Raw genomic sequence first — 27,297 nt, forward strand, 5'->3', positions numbered from 1 at the left:
CATGAAGTTCGTTAACACTATTATTTAAACTGGCTGATCGATCAATAAACTCGAGTTCGATGCATTAAAGGATGGTCGTTCTCCCCTCACTTCAACAAGGGTGAATTCCACAACTGCCTGTCCACAGTCAGGGGCATTGCACTGGCAAGAGCAGAGCGATGGACTTCACTCTGTCCCGGGTCACTGTCAATAGCGCCAATCCAGGGAGTGAAAACACTGAGTGGCCCCAGCCCAGCTCCTTAACTTTGCCATGCCTGCTCTGTTGTGCTTTTCCATGAAGAAAGGGTTGACCCCAGGTGAGAAGTCAGGCCTTTGTCTGCTACTGGAACTGCTCTGTGAAGCTCCTGCATTTCTGAGAGGGATCTGATGCCATCTTATCCCTTTGGCCAACAAGGCCAAGGTCATCCCTGCTGGGTGCCATATGGGGAAGGGTATTTAGAGCATTTAGTGTCTCTCTTTGTTCCTGTAAGGGTAGGGGCATGAGTTTTTAGCAGTTTGGTATTTAGCAGTTATTTGCTGTTATGGATGAGTAATGTGATAGTTGACTCTCATAATTAAGGGGTGAATATTATGCATATGTTAAGAGAAGTTTTGTAGATGTATAGTTATGCTTGCCCTCCCCCTTGCATTGTTATCACTGGATGGCCTGGGTAGCCAGGGCATTTGGGAGGGTCGGCTTGTTTTTATGACAGCACCTGACCTCCAATCAAGATGTAAGAAAGTGATGTCCACCACTGGACAGCAAAGAAGGAGTCGACTGACAAGACTTTGAAAGGGGCTAGGGGTATAAAAAACAAAGCATCCATTTTGTGAATGAGCACATGGCAGTTGAATCCTTTGCTCCCAGCACTGTAATTTTTCCTTATTCAGTTTTCTGTTGTATTTTTGATAAGGTTTAATAAACCTTTAAAATTTTAAAAGTGAACATAGTTTCTCACATTTACTGTTATTTTTTTGCCTGTTTCTGTTCCGCTTGTTAGTAAACTTATTTTTTTAACTTATTTACTTGTATTTGTTCCTTATTAGTGAAAAGGGATTGTTCAAGCCTATAAAGGGAAACAACTCATTTCAGAGTGTTCTCCTTTAAATTGCCTCAAACTGAGACATTGCCATTATTGAAACTTGGTGGGACGAATCCCATTACTGGAGTGCAACTATTGATGGCTACAGGATGTTCAGAAGAGACAGGGGAGGAAGGAAAGGAGAAGGGTTTCCCTGTACATCAAGAGGTGGCTTGAGTGTGAAGAGCTGTCTCTGAATGTTATAGATACATTGTATAATACTGGCTTTTCGCAAATGTTAAAATGGATTTTATATGAGTGATGCTAAAGTAACTTTGTTATAAAGATACAGTTTTTATTTCTGCTGTTAATTAAGCTTAGACATAGTAGTGAAATAGCTAAAACCAACTGGGTCCAGCCAGGCTGAAAGGGAGCAAGGAGGCTGACACTGCAGGGCTGGAGCTGCCCCAGAGAGTGCTGACAGGAATGAGAAGGAAGTGTCTTTATAAACTGTGGGCCTGCTGGTACATAAGGCCAGATACTGAGAGGTGAAAGAAGCAATGGGTGGAACCATGAATTCCATAGGAATTCCACTAATTGACACAGACTGTTACTCACTCAGGACTGTGTTAAATCCCTGGATTTAGAGAAAAAGAACAGAGACAAAAGGAAAAAGAAAAAGGGGGGAGAACTCATTAGAAGGGGGTCTGTATTAGGTGATGCGGGAAGTCTGTACCTCTCAAGTACCTCAGCCAATGGGGGAAGAGAGAGGGAAATGTGGTTGGGAAATTAGGATAAAAAGGAGGCTGCATCCTCTAGCAATTTGAGAGACCCCATGGGAAATGCTCCATGACCTTTCCCTTTATTCAAATAAAGTTACAGGACTCCTCTGTCTCCTTTTTGAACATAAACCTCTGACATCATGGATTAATTTTCCTGACAAAGGCTAGGTTGGCTGGAGCTCTGAGAAATCTGGTCTAGTGAAAGGTGTTCCTGCCCATGGCAGTGGGGTTGGAACTTGATGATTACAGGAATTCACAGAATTCACAAAATGACTAGGCTGGAAGAGATCTTAAAGATCATCAAGTCCAATCCATGCCCTAGCACCTCAACTAAACCATGGCACTGAGAGCCATATCCAGTCTTTTCTTAAACACATCCAGGGATGGTGACTCCACCACCTCCCCAGGTAGACCATTCCAGAACTTTATCACCCTTTCTGTAAAAAGCTTCTTCCTAATATCCAACCTATATTTCCCTTGACACAGCTTGAGACTGTGTCCTCTGGTTCTGTCAGTTGCTGTGTGGTGAAAGAGACCAACCCCCACCTGACTACAACCACCTTCCAGGAAGTTGTAGAGAGCAATAAGGTCACCTCTGAGTCTCCTTTTCTCCAGGCTAAACAATCCCAGCTCCCTCAGTCGTTCCTCATAGGTCTTGACACAGTACTCAAGGTGCGGCCTCACCAGTGCTGAGTATAGGGGAAGGATGATCTCCCTGCTCCTTCTGGCCACACTATTCCTGATACAGGCCAGGATGCTGTTGGCCTTCTTGGTCACCGGGGCACACTGCTGGCTCATGTTTAGCCGGCTGTCGACCAGTACCCCCAGGTCCCTTTCTGCCTGGGCAGTTCTTTAAAGTCCCTTTCAACCCAGGAAAATCTATGACCTCTCCCCATCCTTATCTCAACCCATGAGCCTTTCATTATATTTTCTCTCTGTTATCAAGCTCAGGAGGGAAGTGATAGAACAGCTTTGGTGGGCACCTGGTGGCCAGCCAAGGTCAAACCACCACAACAGAATTATTCCTCAAAATTTCATCTATTCTTTAATTTATTTCACATAAATACTTATAGAGAACATAGCAGTGATCTCTACAGTCAACTGCAGAAACCTGAAATGAAGCTACCCATTATTAAACTATATTTGCATTAATTTTTAGAAGTTTGAAGCACCCCAGTTAATAGCTCTGCTGCAGTCAGTGTACCTGCAGGATAAGTACTCTTTTAATTTAATAAAATACTGTTATCAGCCATAATGATATGCCTTTTTCTTTACCTGTATATTTAATCAGTAGAATTTTGCCAGTGTATCATATAAAACCTAAACATGAACATGCTTTAAAACTAGGCCCTCTGCCAAAGAACCAATTGCAAATACCCCACTGGAAGGCTGAATGCATTTTCTTGATAAAAACGCAAAGGAAGACCCAGAAGCTGCAGATCATTGTCCACTCTTCTCACCACTTGGCCACTGGAGTGTAAATCTCCTCTCCTCTTTCCAGGGAACTGGGGATGACTGGAGGTAATTCCAGGCTAAGGTATCTCCTACACCTCCCTCAATTCAATATATTTTGTTCAGAAACATGTCAGATCTCTAGAAAGGCAGATTGTTTCTGCATTCATCTAGTTATCACAGGAACAAGTGCTGCAAATGCAAGAACTCAATTCAAACAACCGTAAAGATGCACTGTGCTACTCTTCCTACATCACTGTCTTAAGAGAAAACATTGCTGATTAAATTCTGGGTAAAAATTACATGCAAACAAACACCAAACCCAGAATGTTACAAGTGGTCCTAATACTGAGAAACTATATGGAATAGTAACAGGAAGAATGAGTTTGAAAGCAGTGTCTCATCATGAAAGAGTTTTCTTATTCTTAATTATAAAGTGACTGCAGTTATGTGAATAACATAAATATTTCAAGCATATTTTTGCTCACTTTCAGAGGAGATTTTTTTTCCCCTAATTTAGAATTATATTGAATATAAAATGAAGGAATGCAAGCTTTATCAGAAATTAAATACCCATACATCATGGGTTATTCTCGATGTTATTTTCATGCATTTAAACAGGAAAAATGTTACATTAACTCTATGAGAAGAATAATAAATAAAAAAGCTTCACCAAAATGAAGACAGCTTGTTAGCACTTTAAGCAGTGGTAAAGGTGATGGTGAGAATGTCACAAAACATTCACAAATGTTACTCCTTCTATGTACAGAACGGAATTCCCAACAGGCTAACTTTCCAAAACTTCTTTAGCAGTGAGGATACATTGCCTAGAGATGCATGGTTTAGCTTTCTGATCTTGAATATGATTTATGAAGTTGTCCCAGTGGAAAGAAAACAATTCTGTGTTTTCATTAGAAAACCAAAGAGAAACCATTAGTCAAAAATGCTATTTTACCACAAATTTCATATTAGAACCATACCTAACATCCAAAGAGAAGACTAGGCTGCCCTAACACCATGGTTTTCATGTTGTGGTCTGAAGATTTCTGTCACCTCTAGACTAATTCCAAGGAGCCTGTGGAAAGTAACCAACACAAATATATTGGGTCTGGCTGAGCTGGAGTTCATTCTCCCATGGCAGCCCTCCCAGTGCTGTGCTTTGCATTGGGAGCTGGAAAGGTGTTGAGAACACACCAGTGTTTTGGCTACTTCTGAGCAGTGCTGCCACAGCATCAGTGCTGTCTCAACATTCTGCCCCCTCACCCTTGAAGGCCTGTAGGCTGGGTGTGGGCAAGATCCTAGGAGGGGACATAGCCAGGCCAGCTGACCCAAAGGATATTCCATACCATATGATGTCTGCTTAGATATAAAAGCTAAGAAAAAGGAGGAGGAAGGGGGACATTCATTTTTATGACATCTGTCTTCCAGAGCAACTGCTACACATGCTGAAGCTCTGCCTCCTAGGAAGTGGCTGGACATTGTGTGCTGATGGGAAATAGAGAATAAAACTCTTTGGTTTTCCTTTTTTTTCACGTGCAGCCTTTGCTTTTGCTTTTTTAAACTGCCTTTATCTTGACCCATGACTTCCATCTTATTCCCCCCCCCCCCCCCCAGTACTGCTGAGGAGGGGAGTGATAGAGTGGTTTGGTGGGCACCTGACAGCCAGCCAAGATCAACCCACCATAGCAAACAAGCTTAACAGTCAGTGTCCACTGCAGAGAATTTACATTTCCATAAGGAGAAATATTAAGGATGCACAAATAAAACCACTGGACATCTGTGCTTTTATCTGTTCTTTCCTCCATCTGACAGAAGGATTCTATTTTTTCAGACTGATGCAAATGCACTTTTATACAATACACAGCTAGTCATCTTATCTGTCCCAACTACTTCGCTTTACAGCCTAGAGGATATTCTGATACCTTTGATACCAATTTTAAATTTGCCTTTGTCATTTAAAGACCATAACTTACCACTATACTTCCAGTGTACACCACCTTTTCCAAAATTCTGATTCAACAAGCAATATTATAATATAATTAAGACATTATTACAAACAAACAAAAAAATCCTCAACCTAAAGTGTTTCTAGCTATTTGTCTAGCTAGAAAACTAGAACAAGCAATCAAAAAGGTCAATAAAAAGTGAGAAAAGAGAAAGTTATCTGAAATGGCTCTGCTGAAAGACTAACTTCAAATATAGTCTCAGTTAATGTATAACCTCAATTAATTGGTAAAGCATAAAGTTAACTAAACAAACTTACCATACAGGTATGGGAGTTTTCTCCTATGAATGAATCTCTTAGCACCTGAGTAAGTTTACTTGCTCTGAATGGCGTATGAAGTTTATTTCGGCCTAAGGCTCTAATGCACTCCTGAAAGAACAAACAGGTTTATATTTAATAAAATCAGAGTAAAACCTCATATGTATACAATCCCCATTAAAGAAAAATGCATAATACAAATGCAATTCAAAATCAGAAAATATATGCCTTAGTTATGTTGCTGAAGTTATGCAAAACTGAATTCAAGAAGTGTTAGACTTTCATCTCTCATTAAGCTCAGTAGAGAGGTTGGAACTTTAAAAGGACTTAGGAGCCTAAGTACTTTCTGAATCTCATCTAAAACAGTTACATGTATTGTACTTAACAAGAACAAAAAAATCATTGCTGATGTTAAATCTCCAGACTAACAAGTATTTCTGATTATGAACTGCAAAAGCCTGAATGATATACAGCCTCTGCCAGCAGAAGCAGTGTGGACCATGACTCACATTAACTCTATCAGTTAAAAGCAGTAGCTTTGACTCTGGCTTCACCACTGACTTTCTTTACAGCTCAGAAGAAAACACTGGTGCCCAAATTTTCTGAAAGCTTCCACAGGTCACAAACCTAGTAAGTATAAGCTCTGTATTGATGTACTCAATATTGGAAAACACTTGAAAATGCAAGCCACTCCCTGTTTACGAACATTCTTCATGAGAACAAAGATAACATTTACCTCCACTTTCAGTCACAAGAATGGTATGGGGCTAAAGTAATATCTGTAATAGGTTGAAGAGTTCCAGAGAGAAATACTGTACAGAATAGTAAGAAATTAGTATAGAAGTAACAGCAGTAACTAAGTACAATAGTACAAACCAAGATCGCAGTAATCAAGACATCACTTCTGCCCACTCAGAATTCTAACATCAGCTAATAAATTACTTCTTACAGAAAGTTAGTTCAAATTTAAATTTGTTTTGCTGCTGTCATATTTGGATCATTAATTCCAGTTTCTGCCTTTGCCTTAATACTTTGTGTACAGGCATCTCTTAAGATTCAGGGCTTTCCTGGTACAGCTTTAACATGTTTACACACAGAACTTCTTCAAACAACTATACATCAAAATCTTTTCATATTATGGCTTTGCTTTTAGCAAGACTAACAGATGGAATGGCTTTTGTGTTACATGAATAGTTCTACAGCAGTTCAGCTAATCCTTGAGCTGCATCCATATCCTTGTGGCCTACTGAAATTTCCTAGAAACAGTTTCTTACAAAAGCCAGGCTATAAACTCTGGGATGATAACCCAAGAAAGCATTGCAACAGTGAAACAGCATAAAACAACTAAATGGGCTCAGAATAAAAATGTCCCTATTTAGACTGAATGCCTTTCAAGCATTATAAAGCAAATAATAAAAGCATTTGATTATTTAAATAATATTTCATAACTTTCTTGATGTCTTCTTGAATAATGCATGAAAAACGGCAGTGATTTCAAGGCCTCACCTTGAATATTGTGAGCAGTTTGGGGCAGCACAATAACAGAAAGATATTAAACTATTAGAGAGTGTTTGTAAAAAAAGACCAGATAATATTGGCTTTCGCATTTATGTATTAGCTTCTGCATGTTGTTAGTGATTAAAGGAATTTAGAAATAGTATCACTTATATCACTTTTTAGCTGAAATATAATATAATATAATATAATATAATATAATATAATATAATATAATATAATATAATATAATATAATATAATATAATATAATATAATATAATATAATATAATATAATATAATATATAATAATATATAATAATATATAATAATATAATATAATATAATATAATATAATATAATATAATATAATATAATATAATATAATATAATATAATATAATATAATATAATATAATATAATATAATATAATATAATATATCTGCTTAAGCATGCACTGTGTTGCTCATAAAAATAGTTGTGTATGAATATAATATCGATGTATCATTTATGGAAATAATAGTGTGATGAATGTATTGTATTATAGACCTTAGCAAAACAAAAGACATAAAAAAAGGTTTTTGTTTAACTAAAAACAGTGTAAGGCCATCCACTGAACAACCTGTCCAAAATAAGTTAACTGTGACACAAACCAGAGCACTGCAGGACAATTAGAGAATACAATGTTAAATTTAAGGAGGACATACTAAATACTTATCAGAGGATGTGAAACAGCAGGCTGGAGACACAAGAAGAAATAAAATATATTGACCTGACACACAGGATGTCATTCAGTGTCTTGGTTTGAAAAGACAGGTGTCTGCTAAGGAAGGCAGGAGTCTCCTCTGAAATGGAAAATGTAATTTTGAAATTGAGGGGCTCTCAGGCAAAGATATGGGAGCAGGAATAACAGTTTTTTATTAGAGAATGAAATAAAATAGACAATGCAGTTATACAAAACAACACTGACAGAGTCAGAATATGACCTAACACACTGTTGGTCAGGGTGTTGGTAGCAGTCCAATTGAAATGGTGCCTGCAGTCCTCCTGGAGTGACAGGTGTGGTTTTGTTGAGGCAGTGATCCTGTAGAAGGGTGTAGTCTTCCTCTGAAGATCCAGTGGTGGTGTAGATGGGCCTGGTCTTCCTCTGGGAATCCAGTGGGAAAGGGCTGGCTGGGGTCTTCCAAATCTCAGATTATATCCAGGTAGGAATGCTTGGCTCCTCCCTCTGGGCGGAGCTTCTCACAATGAGATGATGTAATTTTATCAGTCATGCAGTGAGATTCAATGGCCCATTAACAGAAGATATCTCCCCAAGAAAACTACCCAATTAACACAAGATAACTGCCCCACATCTAACAGATAGGAATAGAATACACACCCCCATTTCCAAACTAAGACATGCAGATAAGCTGGAGTGTGAAGAAGTCAAAGAAAGAAGTTCCCAAAACATCAGAAAGTTAGCAAGAATGTTTGAATAATGCATGACACACATGAATATGCATGCATCTCAGTGATGTAGTAACAGTATAAAGATAACATTGTCTGTATACATCGGTGTGTTCTTTGGCTGTTGTCCAGGAGCCCCCCAGCACTGTACATATTGTCCTTTTTTATCCTTTTGTTATTAAATTTCTAAAAATTCTAAGCAGTGAATTGTGTTTTTCCACATGTTCAAAAGATGGCAACAAAGATGGTAAAGGGCTTTGAGAGGAAGCTGTATGAGAAAGTGGCTGAGGACCCTTAGTCTGTTCAGTCTGGAAAAGAGGAGAGTGAGGGGAACCTCATTGCAGTCTACAACTTCCTAGTGAGGGGAAGAAGAAGGGCAGACACTGATCTCTTCTCTCTGGTGTCCAGTGACAGGACCCACGGGAATGGCCTGAAGTTGTGTCAGGGGAGGTTTAGGTTGGATATTAGAAAAAAGGTTCTTCACCCAGAGGATAGTCGGGCACTGGAACAGGGTCCCCAAGGAAGTGGTCACAGCACTAAGCCTGACAGACTTCAAGAAGCATTTGTTATTATGACCCATCCCTGAAGGCAAGTGTGGTGGTTTTTTGCATGGCTTGATTTTTGGTGAAGAGGGAAGAAGCCTGGCACGGAAGTGATTTTCTGTGAGGAGCTGCTAAAAGCTTCCTCCATGCCTGGCAAAACCAGTCGCTGGCTGGCTCTGAGAATAGGCATACTACTAAGCCAATTAGGAAAGCTGGTAACGCCTCTATGATAACATATTTAAAAGAAGAAAAACCACGGGAAGCTCTCTTTCTTCCTCGCCTTTGAGGAGTGGTGAAGGGGCAGTCACGCCCCTTCCTGGCGAGCCTGCCAGGCGCATTCTTGGCGGGGTGGTTGAGGCCCTTTCCCAACACAGCTGCCAGGTTCATGCTGCTGTAGGGGGCCATCCTGGCACTGCAAACAGCCCTGAGGATGAGGCCAGGAGCAGCTGGGGCTAGGACTGGCTGCTGCCACCCCAGTCCAGGAGGGACCACGCAGCCAGGACTGCACGTCTGAGGCAGCACCACGTGGCCTCTCCCATCTCAGCATGGTTTACAATGAACTTTATTTGCTTTTAGCAAGCTATGCTGCGGACAGAGGGGCATAGGCGGCAGCAGCAGCTTTTCTTTTTTGGTGCCCCACATGAGGAGCTGAAATTCTTCTGCAAGCCGTGGTGAGGACTATAATACAACAGACTGTTTCCCTGTAATTCATTAAGTGCATGGGGGGGGTTGCAGAATTCACCTGCAGCCCATGAGAAAAAGGTACTCATGCTGGAGCATGAGGATGCTGAGAAACTGTGATCTGGTGAGAGGTTTAAAAAGAGAGAGAGAGAACCCTTGCTTCCAGAGATAGAGGATGAAGACCCTTGCTTTCATACTAGAACATCTCATCCTTAAAACTGCACCCCATGAACTACTGGACCATGCAAAAACAGTTGTGGGAAGACTGTTTTGCCCGTGAGAGGGATTCACATTGCAGCAGGTTTGGGCAGGACTGCTACTTGAGAAAATTAAAACCAGGTTGGAAAAGTTCACAGAAAACTGTTTCCTGTAAGAAAGATCCCATGGCATAGCAAAAGAAACTCATATCCCTAAGCAAACTGAAGAAAGATTCTTTAGAAGTGGCAGATTGACTAAAAACCCTATGTTTTATCTCCCTGCACTGTCAGTAGGAAGGAAAGATGGGGGGAAAGTGTTCTAATGGCTTATTTCAGTTCTCATTATCCTCTCTTTAAATTCTGTTAATAAATTTTTCTGTCTTTCAAGTTTTAAGCCTGTTTTGCCCTTAGAGTGTTTTCTCCTAATCATTATATCACCCCATGAGCCTTTTAATTTCTTTTTCTTTTTCCCTCCTCTTCTCAACTATAGCCGAGGAGAATGAGTGAATGATTTTTCGTGAGTGCACTGGGGTTTAGCCAGCATCAATCTGCAACAGCGAGGGTAACCCAGGTTCTTGTTAATAGATCCCTTGGGGTGGATTTGGGTGAAAAAACATTGAATGATCAGTGTTTGTAAATATATATGTGTAGGGTTTATTTTATAACAATTTGGTTGCAATAGAAAGCAGGTATTGATACCTAAAGATTTTTGCATTTTACGTATTTTTCATATATTCATAGCTCTGTAGACTTCTATTACACAGTTAAAAAGCTACTAGTATTTTTTCTACCCTTTCTCTTAGATTTTAGAATAATAGGCTAACCTTCTAACACATTCATGAAGTACTGTTAATCTTATTTTCAAGAAGAGAAGCCTGACAAGGATATTTTGTTTTCCAACCAGAATCTGAGAGTACATCCACCCCTCAGATCACCAACTCTCAGTCCATCATCACCCTTTAGATAATCAATTCTCAGTTCATCAAGGAATGAGGAGTCCTTCTTGTGCCATAGGCTTCCACTGGAAACACAGCTGAGACCTCTTGTGTTTCCGTGTCACACGTGGCACCGCCTGGAGATCATTTGCCATCATGACATGCCCAGTGCTCTCATCAATGTGCATGGACCAGAGCTGCTTCTAGGGTTGTCCTTTTAAGGGTGCTTTGTCCAGTTCCAAATAGAGCGCAGTCTCTCACTTTCAGGACAACTGTCCCCCCCAAATTTCACCCCCTGGGGCTGAGGGGTCTCAAGAACAGAGATCTTCTTCTTCTTCCCTGAAGACAGAGGGCACCACCACCACCACCTTCCTCACCCGTCATCTCTGTTCATGCACTCCTTCACATAACAACACTGAACTCTCTTGGCTCCAAGCCATTGCCTCTCCCCTAAATGCAGTCTCTGTGTCACAGGAAAAATGGTTCTGTCCATGGCTATACAAGAAAAGTCCAGCCAAAGGCCACTCCATCGCCTCCTCCCACCTAGGATTCTTCTCCACTTCTCTCGTGGCCCATTTCCTCTTATCTCTATCTCTCTTCTCACTTAGCTCCAGGAGGATCAGCATTTGTAAGGTTTCCATCATCCAAGAAAAGGGTTAAAAAATCTCGGGCTCTGCCTGTCCAGAACTCCCACGCTGCCCTTCTGGGCACCTTCTTGCCACACCCCCCCCTTCTCCTTCTCAGCCGGCCGTGATATCAAATTTCAAGGTAGCACAGGCACAGGCTGGGTCTCTCTTTCTCTTTCTCTCTCTCTTCTGGGGGGGAGGGGGCGTGGTGGCTGCCCGATGCTTCTTGGTGCTCCTCCACCCTTCCATCCTCAGGGCCCTGGCTCACCTCACCCGGCCGCATGGCTCCCCCTCCCCCACCCAGCCTGCAACAGCTGGGCAGGGGAGGTCTGAACCTTTCACTGACCAGAAAGTTTTCCTGGGAGTTCTCTGCTTTTAACCCTCTGTGTTCTCAGAGGCGTATCCATGTCCTCAGTGGCCACATCAGGTACCAATATTCAAATCTTAGCACCTATTGGTTTGACCACAGCATGCCAAAAAAACTCACTTTCTCTCAAATCATGACACACAAGAAGTAATGGTGTAAAGCCCCTGGACCAATTCCAATGGGGCAGTACCTGGGGAAAAATTACCTAACTGCTCTTCTAATTGGACTATATTAGTTAGAAATGCTAATTTGTTCCACTTATAAAAATTGTAGAAGTCCAATGCAGGGTGTGCCCATGATTATCGGGACACCTGGAAGCTTCCAAATAAAGGTCTGCTTTTTATTTTACTATTTTAACACTGTTGCAAGTTTTTCTCTTTTGATATTAGGCAACAGTATATAGCTGTTTTGGTTATCATTATCTCTAGTGATATGGCAATATAAAAGCATAAATATATCACTCTCTTGGAAAAATTAATAAGGGAAAAGAATGGAAGAAAGAGAGAAAGGATAAGAGTGGAAAGATACATAAGCACCATCCATGGATCTGTGACAAGACTTGATTGTTGCTGTTGGTCAAAGTGATGATCAAAGGTCTTGATCTGTTGGGGGTGGGGAAAAAGCCCACAAAATACAAAGTCCAGTCGATTAAATATATGCTTAGGTTCAGATGGGAATGCCCAAGCACCTCCCCTGGGGGGTGGGGGGAGTTTTACACTGTCTTTTGATCACGTGCAGTCCTCTTGCAGAAGGCCTCAGAAATGAGTCTGGGAGAGCTTTGGAGGTCTTTGATGGTTTATGACTCCTCCTAAGACATGACAGCTGCCTCTTGTGTCAGTAGGTTTATGTGTGCATGTGATCTTCCCTGGGAAGGGGGTGTGTGTGTAAGGGAGGACAAATTGGCAAGATAAAAAGCACCATCTTGTCTCCACAGGGTTTCCCTCTTATCAGCCTCAAAGCCCAGTTTGTAGCCTCTGGTGGTAATAAGTTCACCCCCCTGCCTTATTTGGACCAGAGGTTTGTCATTACACAATGAAAAACTCACCTCCTCTTCAGGGTATGCAAAACTGGCCTCAACAAACCACCCTGACACCTCCACAAGGGTGTTTAGAGTCATAGTCCAGTCTCACAATTGTATCAGATGTTTTGCTATAAAGAGTACTTGAATAAACTCAAAACGGAGCAGAGTTTCAAATGCTTTTTCTGTAAAATATTGTAATGATACAAGAGTCCTCAAATCCTCATTTAGGCAAAATCTATCAGTATTGGGATAAGTTTCTTCTTTGGGAGAGAAAGACTTCACTGAAAGTACTGTCAAGCCCTGGCACAGGGGAATCAGGACAGTGGTGGAGTCATCATTCCTGGAGGGATTTAAAGGAAATGTAGATGTGGCACTTGGGGACATGGGTTAGAGGTGGGCTTGGAAGTTCTGGGTTAATGACTGGACTTGATGATCTTAAAGGCATTTTCCAACCTAAATGAGTCCATGATTCTATGATAAATGGATTCCTACTTTCAAGGGTGTCCTGGGGTGACTTTATGATGCTTGTATCCCCAATCATCTGTTCTGTTTATGCTGGATGTTAAGTTCTGCACCTTTGAGACTGGTTCCAAGAGCGAAGGGGAGGGAAAAAAAGAGGTTCACAGTTTACAGTTTGTTTTCATAAACTGTACTTGCTCCTTCCCCCCCCCCCCCCCCCCGCATTCCTACATACAGACTGTCTTGTCTGCAGTACAGACAGTGGGAGAGAGCTCTCCTTTGCTTTTAGTTAGTTTTTTTGCTAGCTGAGGCAGAGAAATTCCCCGGACTGTGGCTTTTCTCTTTCCTGGAACTGTTCAAACCTGCTCTGGACTGGAAACCCAGAAGAACACCAGGAGCTCGCACCTGTCACCCACCAGGGCCTGGGCCATGGCATTTTCCAGCACCGGAGGGACTGATAAGAGACTGAGCCAAGCTACACTTCACAAAAAGGACTTTCTGAATTTGCCATCTCTTCACAACAGCAACAGATTTTGTTGTTTAATATTGTTCAATTTTTGTGCTGGTGAATGCTTTGCCAGTTAAATAAACAGGGTTTTTTTCCACTTTTCTCCAAGGAAATATTTTCTTGAACTGGTTGGGGGAGGGGCCACTTGAATTTGCTTTTTAGAGGGACCCCATTCGAAGGTTTCCTCCAAAATTTGCCCTAAACCAAGACAAAGGGTTATTATAGTTTATTTCTTAATTCTTTCTGGATGCAGTACTGTGGTGTTGTTTTCTTCTTCAGTTAATTAATTAACAATGGTAAATAAATCTGTCATAATGGTGTTCTGGTTTCATTTGGGATAGAATTAATTTTGTTCCTAGTAGTTGGCATAGTGCTGTGTTTTGGATTCAGTATAAGAATAGTGCTGATAACACACTGAGTTAAGGGCCTTTCAGTGTCTCATGTGTTGCCAGGGAAGCTGGGAGGGAGCACAGCTGGGACAGCTGATCTGAACTGACCAAAGAACATTCCATACCATGCAGTGTCATGCCCAATATATAAACTGGGAGTTACCCGGAAGGGGGGAGGCTGATCACTGCTTGGGGACAGGTTGAACCTCAGTCAGCATGTAGTGAGCAATTGTATTGTGCATTACTTGTCATTTTTGGGTTTCATTACTCTCTCTCTCTCCTTTTCATTAGTATTATTAGTAGCAGTAGTAGTATTTTTTACTTTGTTTCAATTATTAAGCTGTTTTTACCTCAACCCACAAGCTTTACTTTATTGTCCTGATTCTTCTCCCCATCCCACTGGATGGGAAGTGGGGAGTGAGCAAACATCTGCATGGTTCTTAGTTGCCAACTGAAGTTAAACCACAACAGTTGCTTTTGGTGCCCAACGTGGGGTACAAAGAGTTAAGATAATGACATATCTGACCAGAGTGTGTTAAAACAAATTTGTTATGGGCATTCATTATTTTAGTTTAATTGTCAGTGTTGATTTATTTGCTCTCAGAATTGTCACACTTGTTCTCAGGGTTGTGGTATGAAATACCTTACTTCCTGCATGTGTTCCCTGTGGTGATGTTTATCCTCCATGGGGCCTGGGCTAAAGTTATCATTTTGTTGTACTTTGCAGTATTGGTTTATGTTGCCATCTTACTGCAAAAGTTCCATACCGTTGTCTCCTACTGCAAAATTTTCATACCTTCTTGGCATTTTCTCATGGGCTGCTCCCCCAAGCACTGACACTTTCTTCTTCACAAACCAGCCACCCCACTCTTTTATAGCACTCTTCTTCTCATTGGTTACAGCTGTGGCCTGTTAAAGTCAGGCCTGTTCCTAATCTTTGATAATTGGCCCAGCTGCAACTCCTTAGGGGTAAGATTACTTTCTACACTATCTTTATTTTCTTATATTCTATCCCCCTACAGGCTTATGATAGGATAGCATAGCTGGTATGTGTACTCAGCTCTGCAGTCACCTCTATACTTAAGGAGTCATCTATTGGGATCTTTGAATAATTACACCTTTTGTCTTTTCTCCTTTAAGAGCCAACCTATGGAGGAGACTTCCTTCCTTCCTTCCTTCCTTCCTTCCTTCCTTCCTTCCTTCCTTCCTTCCTTCCTTCCTTCCTTCCTTCCTTCCTTCCTTCCTTCCTTCCTTCCTTCCTTCCTTCCTTCCTTCCTTCCTTCCTTCCTTCCTTCCTTCCTTCCTTCCTTCCTTCCTTCCTTCCTTCCTTCCTTCCTTCCTTCCTTCCTTCCTTCCTTCCTTCCTTCCTCCCTTCCTCCCTTCCTCCCTTCCTTCCTCCCTCCCTCCCTCCCTCCCTCCCTCCCTCCCTCCCTCCCTTCCTCCCTTCCTTCCTTCCTTCCTGAATTTTAAAGATTTTTAATATCCTTTGAACACTCTTGAAACCAACCTGGCCCTTTTGCTTGGAACCAGCATGTTGTTAGATGTGGTTCAGGTCTTGTTTAAACAGCTATTTAAGAATATCATCCAGAGATCTGCCCCAAGGCTGGATAGTTATGAGCGGCAGGGTGTGTGGGATAGTATGGGCAAGTGCCTAGGACAGTGAGCACCTCCAATGTTTTTGAACCTCACCCCTGAACAAGTGCAGAATATGGAAAAACTAGTAAAAGATTTGGAAAAAGTATGCTGTCACCTTAGTAATTCCAGAGAGATACAAATCACTGCAACATGCTGGAACCTGGCCCAGGCCTATCGAGCCCTGTTCAACACTGCTCAGTACCCTCAGGGAGAAAACAAAGTCTCTGGATCTGACAACAAAACCACAGGCCCGATGGCTACTCCAACCCCAGCGACAGGCACTGCAGCTACTCCTTTGTGGCTGTGGGAAAAATCTCCCAGAGGTATAAAAAATTGTTCTAGGAGTTTCGTCAAGAAAAAGAGGTCCTACTCCCCACCTGTGTGGACCTACATCTCAGCTATTAACAGTAAGAGTTCTTTTTCTCAAAAGGGAGGATATAGAAAATACACACCACAGGGTACCCTATGGTTTTACTTGCAGGACCAAGGAAAGGACATGAGGAAGTGGGATGGAAAACCTACCTTGACCCTAGAGGCACAGGTATATGAATTGCAGGGAAAAACAATCAGAAATGAGGGTTCTTCCAGGAAAGTTACTGTCTCAGTCTTCAGTGGCAGTTTCCCATGCAGAGTGGAAGGGCTAATTTTACTTCTAATTCTATGGAATGGAATTCTAATCCATTTCTACAAGTAAATGGAGAATCCTATGACCAGGACTAGAAGGGCCCTGCCTCCAGCCAGGTGGAAGAAAGGGATTGCCAGGTTTACTGGAGAGTGTGAATCCGGTGGTCTGGCACAGCAGCCCCACAGGAGTACAAGGCTTTCGTAGACACTGGTGCACAGTGTACTCTAATGCCATCAGGCTATGCAGGGGCAGAATCCATCTGTATTTCCGGAGTGACAGGAGGATTCCAACAGCTGACTGTACTGGAGGCTGATCTTATCCTGACTGGGAATGAGTGGTAAAAACATCCCATTGAGACTGGCCCAGAGGCTCTGTGCATCCTTGGCACAGACTATCTCAGGAGAGGGTATTTCAAGGGTGGGTTTTTGATATAGCTGTCTTGAAGATGGAGGAAGTTAAACAGTTGTCTACCTTGCCTGGTCTCTTGGAGGACCCTTCTGCTGTGGGGTTGCTGAAGGTTGAAGAACGGCAGTTGCCAATTGTTACCATAATGGTGCACCACCAGCAATATTGCACCAACCAAGACTCCCTAATTTCAATCCATAAACTGATTTGTCAACTGGAGAGCCAAGGAGTGATCTGCAGGACCCACTCACCATTTAATGGTCCCATATGGCCAGTGTGAAAGTCTAACAGAGAATGGTGATTAACAATAGATTGTTGTGGACTGAATGAAGTCACACCAAGTGCTGCCATACTGAACATGTTGGAACTTCAATAGGAACTGGAGTCAAAGGCAGCCCAGCACTGCTACAATTGATAATGTTAATGTGTTTTTCTCAATCCCTCTGGTGACAGAGTACAGGCCACAGTTTGCTTTGACTTGGAGGGGCATCCAGTACACCTGGAATCAACTGGTGGAAATACAGCCTAACCATCTGCCATGGACTGATCCAGACTGTACTGGAAAAAAGCGAAGGTCCAGAACTCCTGCAATATATTGATGATATCATTGTGTGGGGCAATATAGCAGAAGAAGTTTCTGAGAGGGAAGAAAATAGTCCAAATCCTTCTGAAGGATGGTTTTGCTATAAAACAAAGTAAGGTCAATGGACCTGCACAGGAGATCCGGGTTTTAGGAATAAAATGGCAAGATGAATGTTGTCAGTAGCAATGTCTCCACCAACTAGTAAGAAAGAAACAAACTTTCTTAGGTGTTGTAGGATTCTGGGGAATGCACATTCAAAATTACAGTCTGATTGTCAGCACTTGGTATGAAGTGACCTGGAAGAAAAATTATTTCAAATGAGGCCCCGAGCAACAACAAGCTTTTAAACAAATCAAACAGGAGACAGTTCATGCTCTAGCCCTTGGGCCAGTCCAAATAGAGCAAGATGTAAAAAATGTGCTCTATACTACACCTGGGGAGAATGGTCCTACCTGGAATCTCTGGCAGAAAGCACCCGGAGAGATTCGAGGTTGACCTCTAGGTTTTTGGAGTCAGGCATACAGAGGATCAGAAGTCTGCTATACTTCAACTGAAAAGGACATACTGGCAGCTTATGAAGGGATTCAAGCTGCTTCTGAGGTGATTGGCACTGAAGTCCAGTTCCTCCTGGCACTCTGATTACCAGTGTTGGGTTGGATGTTCAAAGGCAGAGTCTCCTCTGCACATCATGAAACAGATGCTACATGGAGTAAGTGGGTTGCACTGATCACATGATGAGCTCTGATAGGAAACCCCAGTCATCCAGGAATCTTGGAAATGATCATGAACTGGCCAGAAGGCAAAGATTTCAGAATGTCACTAGAGGAGAAGGTGATGTGCTGAAGAGACCCCACTGTATAATGAAGTGCCAGAACATGAGAAGTACTATGACTTGTTTACTGATGGGTCCTGCCGTTTTGTGGGAAAGTATTGCAGATGGAAAGCAGCTGTATGGAGTCCAATATGACAAGTCACAAAAACTGCTGAAGGAGAAGGTGAATTGAGTCAGTTTGAAGAGGTGAAAGCCATCCAGTTGGCCTTAGACATTGCTGAATGAGAGAAATGGCCGATACTTTATACTGATTCATGGATAGTGGCAAATGCCTGGTGGGAGTGGTTGCAGCAATGGAAGCAGATAAACTGGCAGCACAGAGATAAACCTGCCCAGGTGGAGAACCTGGTTGTGAAGGTACATCATGTGGATGCTCATGAAGCCAAGAGTCAGGCAACTGAATAACATCAGAACAACCAGCAGGTGAATCAGGCTGCTAGGATTGAAGTGCTCAGGTGGATTTGGATTGGCAAGATAAAGGTGAATTATTTCTGGCTTGGTGGGTCCATGACACCTTGGGACATCAAGGAAGAGATGCAACATCTAGGTGGGCTCGTGATCGAGGGATGGACTTAACCATGGACACTATTGCACAGGTTATCCTGGAATGTGAAATGTGCTGCAATTAAGCAGGGCCAGGCAGATAAAGCCTCTGTGGTATGGGGGACGATGGCTGAAATATAAGTATGGGGAAGCCTGGCAGATTGACTATATCACACTCCCCCAAACCTGTAACAGCAAGCATTGTGTGCTTACAATGGTGGAAACACACCCTGTGCTCCATGGCACTGCCTGGAACGGTATCCTGGGCCTTGGAAAGGAAGTCTTATGGTGACATGGTACTCCAGAAAGAATTGAGTCAGTGATATAACCTCAGATGCACAGAATCGGACAATGGAAGCCATTTTCGAAACAACTTCATAGATGCTTGTGCCAAATAACATGGAACTGAGTAGGTGTATCATATTCCCTATTATGCACCAGCCTCTGTAAAGATCAAACAATGTAATGGACTGTTAAAGACTACACTGAAGAAAATTTGTGGTGGAACCTTTAGACACTGGGATATACATTTAGCAAAGGCCATCTGCCTAGTCAGTACCAGAGCATCTGCCAATCAGGCTGGCCCTGCCCAATCAAAATTGTTAAGTACTTTAAAATGGGATAGAATTCCTGTGCACATTAAAATATGCTGGGGAAAACAGTCTGGGTAATTCCTGCCTCAGGCAAAGGTAAACCCATCTGTGGGACTGCTTTTGCTCAAGGACCTGGGTGCACTTGGTGGGTAATGTGGAAGGATGGGCAAGTCTGGTGTGTGCCTCAAGGGGATTTGATTTTGGGTAAGAATAGCCAATGAATTAAACTGTATTATGTTAATAGCTATCCAAGATTGATCTGGCTTCAACTGCAACAATCCAATATCACACACCATCTTTCCTGTCCTGAAGGACTGCTATGACAGATGGAGCCCAAGGTCATGGACTAAATGAACTCAACAGACTTTTATAGGGATGATCCATAGACTAAGGGAATGATATCTGTGTGTATATCTATGAAAAAATAGGAAAGGTGATGGGGTATTGAAAAGTGTGGGACCTGGCATGATGTAAATGGTATGGAATAAGGGGTGGAGACTGTCCTGGTTTTGGCTAACATAGAGTTCATTTTCTTCTTAGTCGCTTGTAGTGCTGTGTTTTGGATTCAGTGTGAGAATAATGCTGATAACACACTGATGTTTTGGTTGTTGTTGAGCAATGCTTACCTTGAGTCAAGGGCCTTTCAGTGTCTCATGCTTTGCCAGGGAGAAGCTGCACAAGAAGCTGTGAGGGAGCACAGCCAGGACAGCTGACCAGAACTGGCCAAAGGGATATTCCATACCATATAATATTCCCAGTATATAAACTGGGGAAAGTTGGTCAGGACAGGATGATAGCTGCTGGGGAATGGGCTGGGCATCAGTCAGTGTGGTGAGGAACTGTACTGTGCATCACTTGTTTCTCTTGGGGTTTATTTCTCTCTCCGTGTCTCTCTCTCCTTTTCAATACAATTATTATGATTGTTATTATCTTTTACTTTAGCTCAATTATTAAGCTATTCTTATCCAAACCCATGGGTTTTCCCTTATTTCAGATACTCCTTCCCATCCCACTGGGGAAGGGGGTGAGGGGATTGAGTGAGCAGCTGCATGGTACTTAGTTTCTAGCTAAGGTTAAACCACTACAAAAGGTATCTTTTTTAAAAAAAATCTTTTCTTAATTAAAAAAAACCCAACTGAGATCAGTAAGTATATTTCCAGTTAGTATTTCAGACCTTTAGTACAAAAGTAAGTTATCTCTCCCCCCATTTTAAGTATATATATAAAAAAAAGTGTTCAGATTCAACTACTGGGGATTTTGTTTGATTTTTTTTAACTACATGAAAATAGATAGCACAATGTTTCTGCAGTGTTTCTACTTGGTAATTACCAAGTGTTTTTTCAGTTATTTAAAGGAAAAACAAGATTATATTTTACAAGTCACATCAGTAGACAATGCAGAGAAGCAAAGCCTGCAAAACCACTAATTTCAATAGTCATTGCTGTTATATGTGGAAGGCTTTCACATACTCAAAGGCAATGGAAACATTTCAGTTACCTTGAGTGCTAAAAGGCTCTTGTTAATTTCTGCACCTTGCAGTCAAGTCTGCCTATCTGCACTAGAAGTATCTGCTCCTCTTTCATTGCCAGCCAAATCAATCAGAGAAAATTTACCATGGAATTTCCCTTTCCTTCTGAGAATAATCTGAAACACTGCATGGCTTCGAGATGAGTGTGCATTTGCAGATGTCTGGCTGGATGTCCTGTAACAAAAGGAAAGAAAAGAAGAACATATGAACAGGCAAAGGACCATATATGTTAAACACATTGCCCTCAGAACATTAGTTTTTTCAGGGAATAGTCCTGTGTTTACCCATATAATTTGATGCACACGGTACAATTATACCTATTTTTCCAATTCTTCAAACAGAAATGGAAGATTAGTAGCATTTTACTACTCTCTTAAAAGCAAGAATAAGCAGATCTCCAAAGATTTCAGACTATCAGAGAGTTTATATGCAAAATGCCGCATGTGGTACTTTTATCTAATCAGTCAGCAGTCTGTCACAAGGCTAATTTTAAAAACAATAAAGCTGGATCATAAACAAACCCCAACTTTTATACTTTTGTCACTACATATCAAGGCCTTTTAGAACTGAAGAATCTGGCAGTATTCCAGATTATAAATGATGTGAATTTAAGTCAGTAAACTGGTTATATAATGCATGCAATTCACATCCTGTAGAAAAATCAGTTCATATTTCTCCCTGGCTGAAAAACTCAAAACTATATCCAAAAGATAGGTAAATTCCTTACTTGCAGCCAACATTATAAAAAATGCCACTGCATATTAAAAAGCCATTACTATGAAGAGACCAAAAAAAAAATCTTGTTGCAATTCTTTCATTTACAATGAAAAATTGGTGAAAGCTATGGGATATACCTGCAGCTGTTGCCTATTTCAATAAGCTTAAGAACATCTTCAACACATTTAACTTCCCGTTCCTGTAATCCCACCACCTGGACTTGCTGTTTACCATCTTCTAACACTCTTAATTTTGTCTTCCTGTTCAACAAGTCAAAAACCTTGGGAAGGAGGGGAAAATAACAGTTAAAGAGGAGCTTTAAAAGACATTTTTGCTTCAAATGTCATATCAAAATATGCAAAGCATTCCATGCACAATCCTGCTTGAGCAGGGAGGTTGGACCAGATGACCCACTGTGGTCCCTTCCAACCTGTGATTGAAAGGATTATTATATAATGATATAGATAAAGATATAAAGAATTATTTGAAATAAAGCTTTTAGTACAAAAAGGAAAAAAATCTTTTATGTGACAAACAATCTTGTTTGTGAAAGAGAAATTCCACCTTCCTCAGAAAAAAACAGGTACTTACCTTACCACTATAGATCTCAAAAAATGTTGCATATACTCGAAGTTCTAACTTGTTATAATTTGGCTTCTTTAGCATTAAAAAGACATCTCTAGCTGTGAATACATTTACAAAATAAAAAGAGATGTAGTTATGTATTTTCATTTAGTGAAGACATTAACACATAGAAGTCTATTTTACAGTATCTCATATTTTGCAAGTGTAACAGTCAATCAAGTCAATTAAGAAACACTGCAGTTTAAACTGCCACATTACATTGGAAGGTGCAGAAGACTCAAAAATTGTAAACTTGATCATCATTTATGTTTTTTACATTTCTAAAGTTATCTGTAAATATTTACCTTACCGTGTAAAAACTACCCACCTAGAAACTACTTATGTTACCAAAGCTCCACTGTAATGCAAAATATGTCAACCCTTATGTTTGTACAACAGGAAGTGGAAATGTATTGACCTCAACTAATTTGCGCAAAGCCAACAGAACAATAAAGTCTCACCTGCAAGTGCATATATTCCTTTAGAACAATCTTGGTTCTTTGCTGAAAAGTCACCACCCATAGTGTAAATTAAAAAACAAAAGACCAAAAATACACAATAAAGATCACAGAACCGTAACTTACATATTTGTTACTTATTAGAATTTATTGAAGCGTAAAATACGCAAAAAGAAGCGTATTGCTGACATGTAGAGGAAATACTTACATGGGTTTTTCCGCTGCCTGTTTGTCCATATGCAAAGCAAGTGGCCATTCCCCTTTCAAATATGGTCTCTACTAATGGTCGAGCTGTAAACCTTAAAGGTAAAAAACAACAGTATTTTAGAAATTTAATTACTTCTTAAAACCCACACTACCACAAAGGCACTATAAATTTTAATGCCAGAAGTGACAAAGCTGGTTCTGAACTTTGAGAGGCCAAAGGACATCTGCTTATTAATTCCTGAACTAAAGAGGCTACCAGCTCTAGGGCATTCAAATATACTACACAATTAGAGAAAAGCTACAAGGTGTTTCCCATTTATTTTGCAAAAAATGTATTTTTCTTCAAACCCCACAAAAAAGAATTTTCTTGTTTTAGTGTTGCAACATGGCACAGTTTGCTACATGGAGTTTGGAGCTCCCTAAAGAAGGCACCATTATAAGATGCAGAAGTCGGACAGTGCAGCAGTTAAATGCTTAGATTTTGCCAATACAAAAAATGCACTATAGTTTTTGCTCCCTAAATTAGCTTCCAATATTAAGTTCAGAAGACAAGTGGTCAAAAACACATTGCATGTCTTAATATTTTGAGAACATAGTTACACTGAGACAAGGCTCAATAAAACGTCTACCCAGGCTCATCAGAATGGAAAAATCCAGTAATCCCTTAAGCATTATTTGATGCATCAAAAATATTTTCCAAAATATAATTTTTCTATTTTAAAGAATTATTTTTTACTTAAATAAATGTAGCTATTGCTCCCAATTCAGCTGCTTACTACCATTTCTTCATGAAAATCTCCAAAAGCAAAAGGTAACCTTATGGTGGTTACCTCCACCAAGTAATGGAGGCAAGAGTCTCTCTTTCTAAACTTTTTCCAGATGTTTACAAATAAAGTGTGTTTAGTGACAGAAACAAGAATGATTGTTATCAGAAACACTGAGGTGTTACAACCTCCTTTCATTCCACTTTGGAACAAACACGTCACTTACAAAAATAATATGGGTAAGATTGAGCCATTCAGCAACCAAGGGTTATGCAAAAATCTATGTTTAACCGAATCATCAGTTTTCATCAAAAATATACCAGATGATTCCTGATCAGTCTTAGTCTTTCTTTTTTGCATCCTCCAAGTATATACCTTTTTTTTTTTGTCCTCAAGAGGATATTCCAAATCAGTTTCAGGAAACCTATCCACCTAAGAAGCACATTCCATTATCTCTGCTTAATTGCATTTGAAATTATTAATTTTGCTGATTTATAAAAAATGGACTGAATTATATGTATTTTAAAATAAGGCAAAATACAAACATGACTAGAAAATTTTTGTAGAGCATTATACAACACCAAATGCTACCGTGTCAAAAAAGTCAAACTCTCCTTCTAGTAGAACCTTTATTTGCAATCTTGAGCCTTCAGAAATATAAACTCTGATTCTCCTTTAAAATTCAAAAGGCATTTAAGTTTTTTAATACTAAAAATCCTTGCAACTCAGTGTTGCAGCTCATGGATTCGAAAATACTTAAAATACAGCCTAAGTAAAGTAATAATAAGAAAATAAAGAGTAGTACATTTCTTGAGAACATTTTTCAGTATAGAAATAGGAGAAATTTTAGCATATTTAAGAAAACTCAAGTAACTTGTCATACTTTTTTTTCCCCATTGTGACCCTGGCAGTTCTGGTTAGAGCAGAACATGATAGCTATCTTCCTCGCAATTGTGTTACTACAGGAGGCCTTGAAGTAGATTATCCTTCATGTGATAATCATTATTGTGCCATATGAGGGAGAAAAAAAAAGCCTGTACTGCTATACAGACTAGAGGTTTATTGTTTCAGTATGAATACAAGCATCTTTCAATATTCTCCCATATTACTATTAATTTATTATGCAAGTAACAAAAATTTTGCTGAAGAAACTCAGTACAAAAACATAACATTGTATGTCAAAAACATCCCTCACATTTAAACACTATGCTCACAAAGACAACATGAAGGAGGGAGATTACAGGAACTGGTTGTTAAGGGGGAGGAAAACTATTGCAAGAGGCTGTAAGGAAAAGGCTAGACAGAAAAGCAAAACTTGAGACAAAGGGAGGACATGGGGTGTAGGCCCCTTTGAGCCCTTCTGAGAAATGTCTCAAACACTCATAATGAAACAACTGGAAACAGCCAGGTGTTCCATGACATGTGCCATGAGATATGTGTCCAAGGGATTTCCATGGGCATGATGGCCTGCTAATGGGGTAATAAGTTATCAGGTAAAGGCGCTCTCCCTCTCTCTCTCTCTCTCCTCCAGCCTCCAGTGTTGTTTCACTGCATCTCTAGCCAAGTATTCTTGAATCTGAGTCACTTTCCTCCCCCTCTTGTGTTGGAAAATCCTAAGGGATACTGACTGTCTACCCAATAAGTGGGCAGGGAGAGCCAGGAAGTGACCTCTCAGCTAAAAGCCGGGAGAAGTTCAAGCAGTGCCAAGACAACAGATGTCTGAGAAAGGCCAAAGCTCAACTGCTCCTCTGTGTGAAGATGCTATCTCTGTGTGACCCAGGCACACCTCACCAGCTAGATCACTTTCTAACAGCTCTTTACTATCTAGAAAGAAAAGATGCTACCAGTAGACAATCATTAGAGACACATTTTCAAGGGCACAGCTTTGTTGTTTAGAAGTATTGCATTAGTGTAAACTAACAGACTAAAAAGTTTTTACTTTTGCTATGCTTCTCCTTTTACTTCTATCAAACTTAAGACACAAGTTTTCATTTTCAAGGCCTTTTAATAAATCTCTTATCCACCAACAGGATGTTAACATCTAACATCAGTCAGGATACGATGCCAACTTTGACTTCCTAATTGTTGGATTAAAAACCAAGATTTAAGAAAATTCTCTGTCCCTATTCTTTAAGGCTATGAGAGGCACTTTCTAAGCATAAGGAAAATTATCTGAATGAAATTCCTTTCTAATATCAATATTCTTTGCAAAAATATTCACAATATTTAGACTTCATACCGAGACTATGACCTGTGGTGTCTAACCTTGCCTGTATCTAATCCATTAAGCAACTTGGACAAGGTAAACAGCTACTTCTAAACAAATTTTTAAAGTGTTGTGCATTATTCTCTTTCAACTGTGGAAGTCAAACAGAAAAAGAAAGGCGAAAATGAAGATCCAAATACCATGGGGTCTCTGTCTCTGTGCTCTTTCCCCACCCTCTCCTGATTTGTCTCCTGAGGAAGCAATACACACTAGAGCCTGGAAAACTCTTGGAGGGTAACTGAGAGCAGGATTCAGGATAAACAGAGCTAAACCAAAAGTAAGCAGGCAAAAGAATGGAGTTAGCAATATACATATCTGATAACAGAGAGAATACAAGTCCATGACCAAGGTAAACCCACAGTTATTGACATCAAAGATATATGAGAAAAAAGATTCCCAAAAACCCCCATATACACATACCTGTAAACCATTTCATTAGGAGCCATGTCATCAAAGGCATAATCAAAATGAAAAGTTTGGTTTTCTAGGTACCTTGTTAAATCCACCTTTTGTTTTGGTTCATGTAGCATCACAACATCTTTACTAGGAATTGTTATTACATCAAGGTCTTTCATTAAAGTTTCTATAAAATAAATGAAATATATATATTTGTGGAAAATGCCAATCACTTGTGTTAAAATTTTAGAAGTTCAATAGTAATAAAATAGTAATAAAAATTAGGACAATAAGAATTTGGACAATCAAAGTTAGGACAATAAGAGACAATAAAAAACAGAATTATGGATATCTGGATGCTCTTGAGCACTAAGCCAAAAAAGCACACACACTAACAAAGGATTAACCCTTAAAAGCAATAGCCTGTGGCATATTCATTTATCTCATACATGATTCAAATATTTTTCAAACAAAGGGTGTCTTCTGCTTAATTTCTTCTCCCCCCCTCATCTTGTAAATCAATTTCTTGGCTCCTAGAAGTCTGGAAGAAGTCTGATAAGGAGGCAATAATTCTTCTCTTGAAATTTTGGTGTCTTGTTGCTGTTATCTTTATGCAAAGAATTTCTTGGTTATCTTATCCATTCCTTGAGCTAGTTACAAAAAATATCTTACATCACATAGTTTCTATTTTAATATTATGCTATAGCCTAAAAACTATATTTGTCACACTTAAAAAGATTAATATGGCACTACTAAAATTAATACAGTATAACTTTCCAACATAACACATATAGTACTCATTTTAATATTTGCGAAGGCTAATCACATAATATGCATCTTTCACATATTTAAGTAGCAACACATCACTATTTTTTACAATTTTCATTGTTTACACTCTTATAATATCTCAGATAACACAGCTCCTCCAAGCAACAACACTGCAATGGACTTGGGC

At 40.3% G+C, this 27,297-nt stretch overlaps 1 pseudogene; it reads right to left on the minus strand.

Moving 5' to 3' along the window:
* Positions 1 to 27,297, minus strand: part of LOC134431451 (kinesin-like protein KIF2A) — a 233,922-nt pseudogene that overhangs the window by 50,543 nt on the left and 156,082 nt on the right.

This window comes from Melospiza melodia, chromosome W, assembly GCF_035770615.1.
Source record: "Melospiza melodia melodia isolate bMelMel2 chromosome W, bMelMel2.pri, whole genome shotgun sequence".
Taxonomy (NCBI): domain Eukaryota; kingdom Metazoa; phylum Chordata; class Aves; order Passeriformes; family Passerellidae; genus Melospiza; species Melospiza melodia.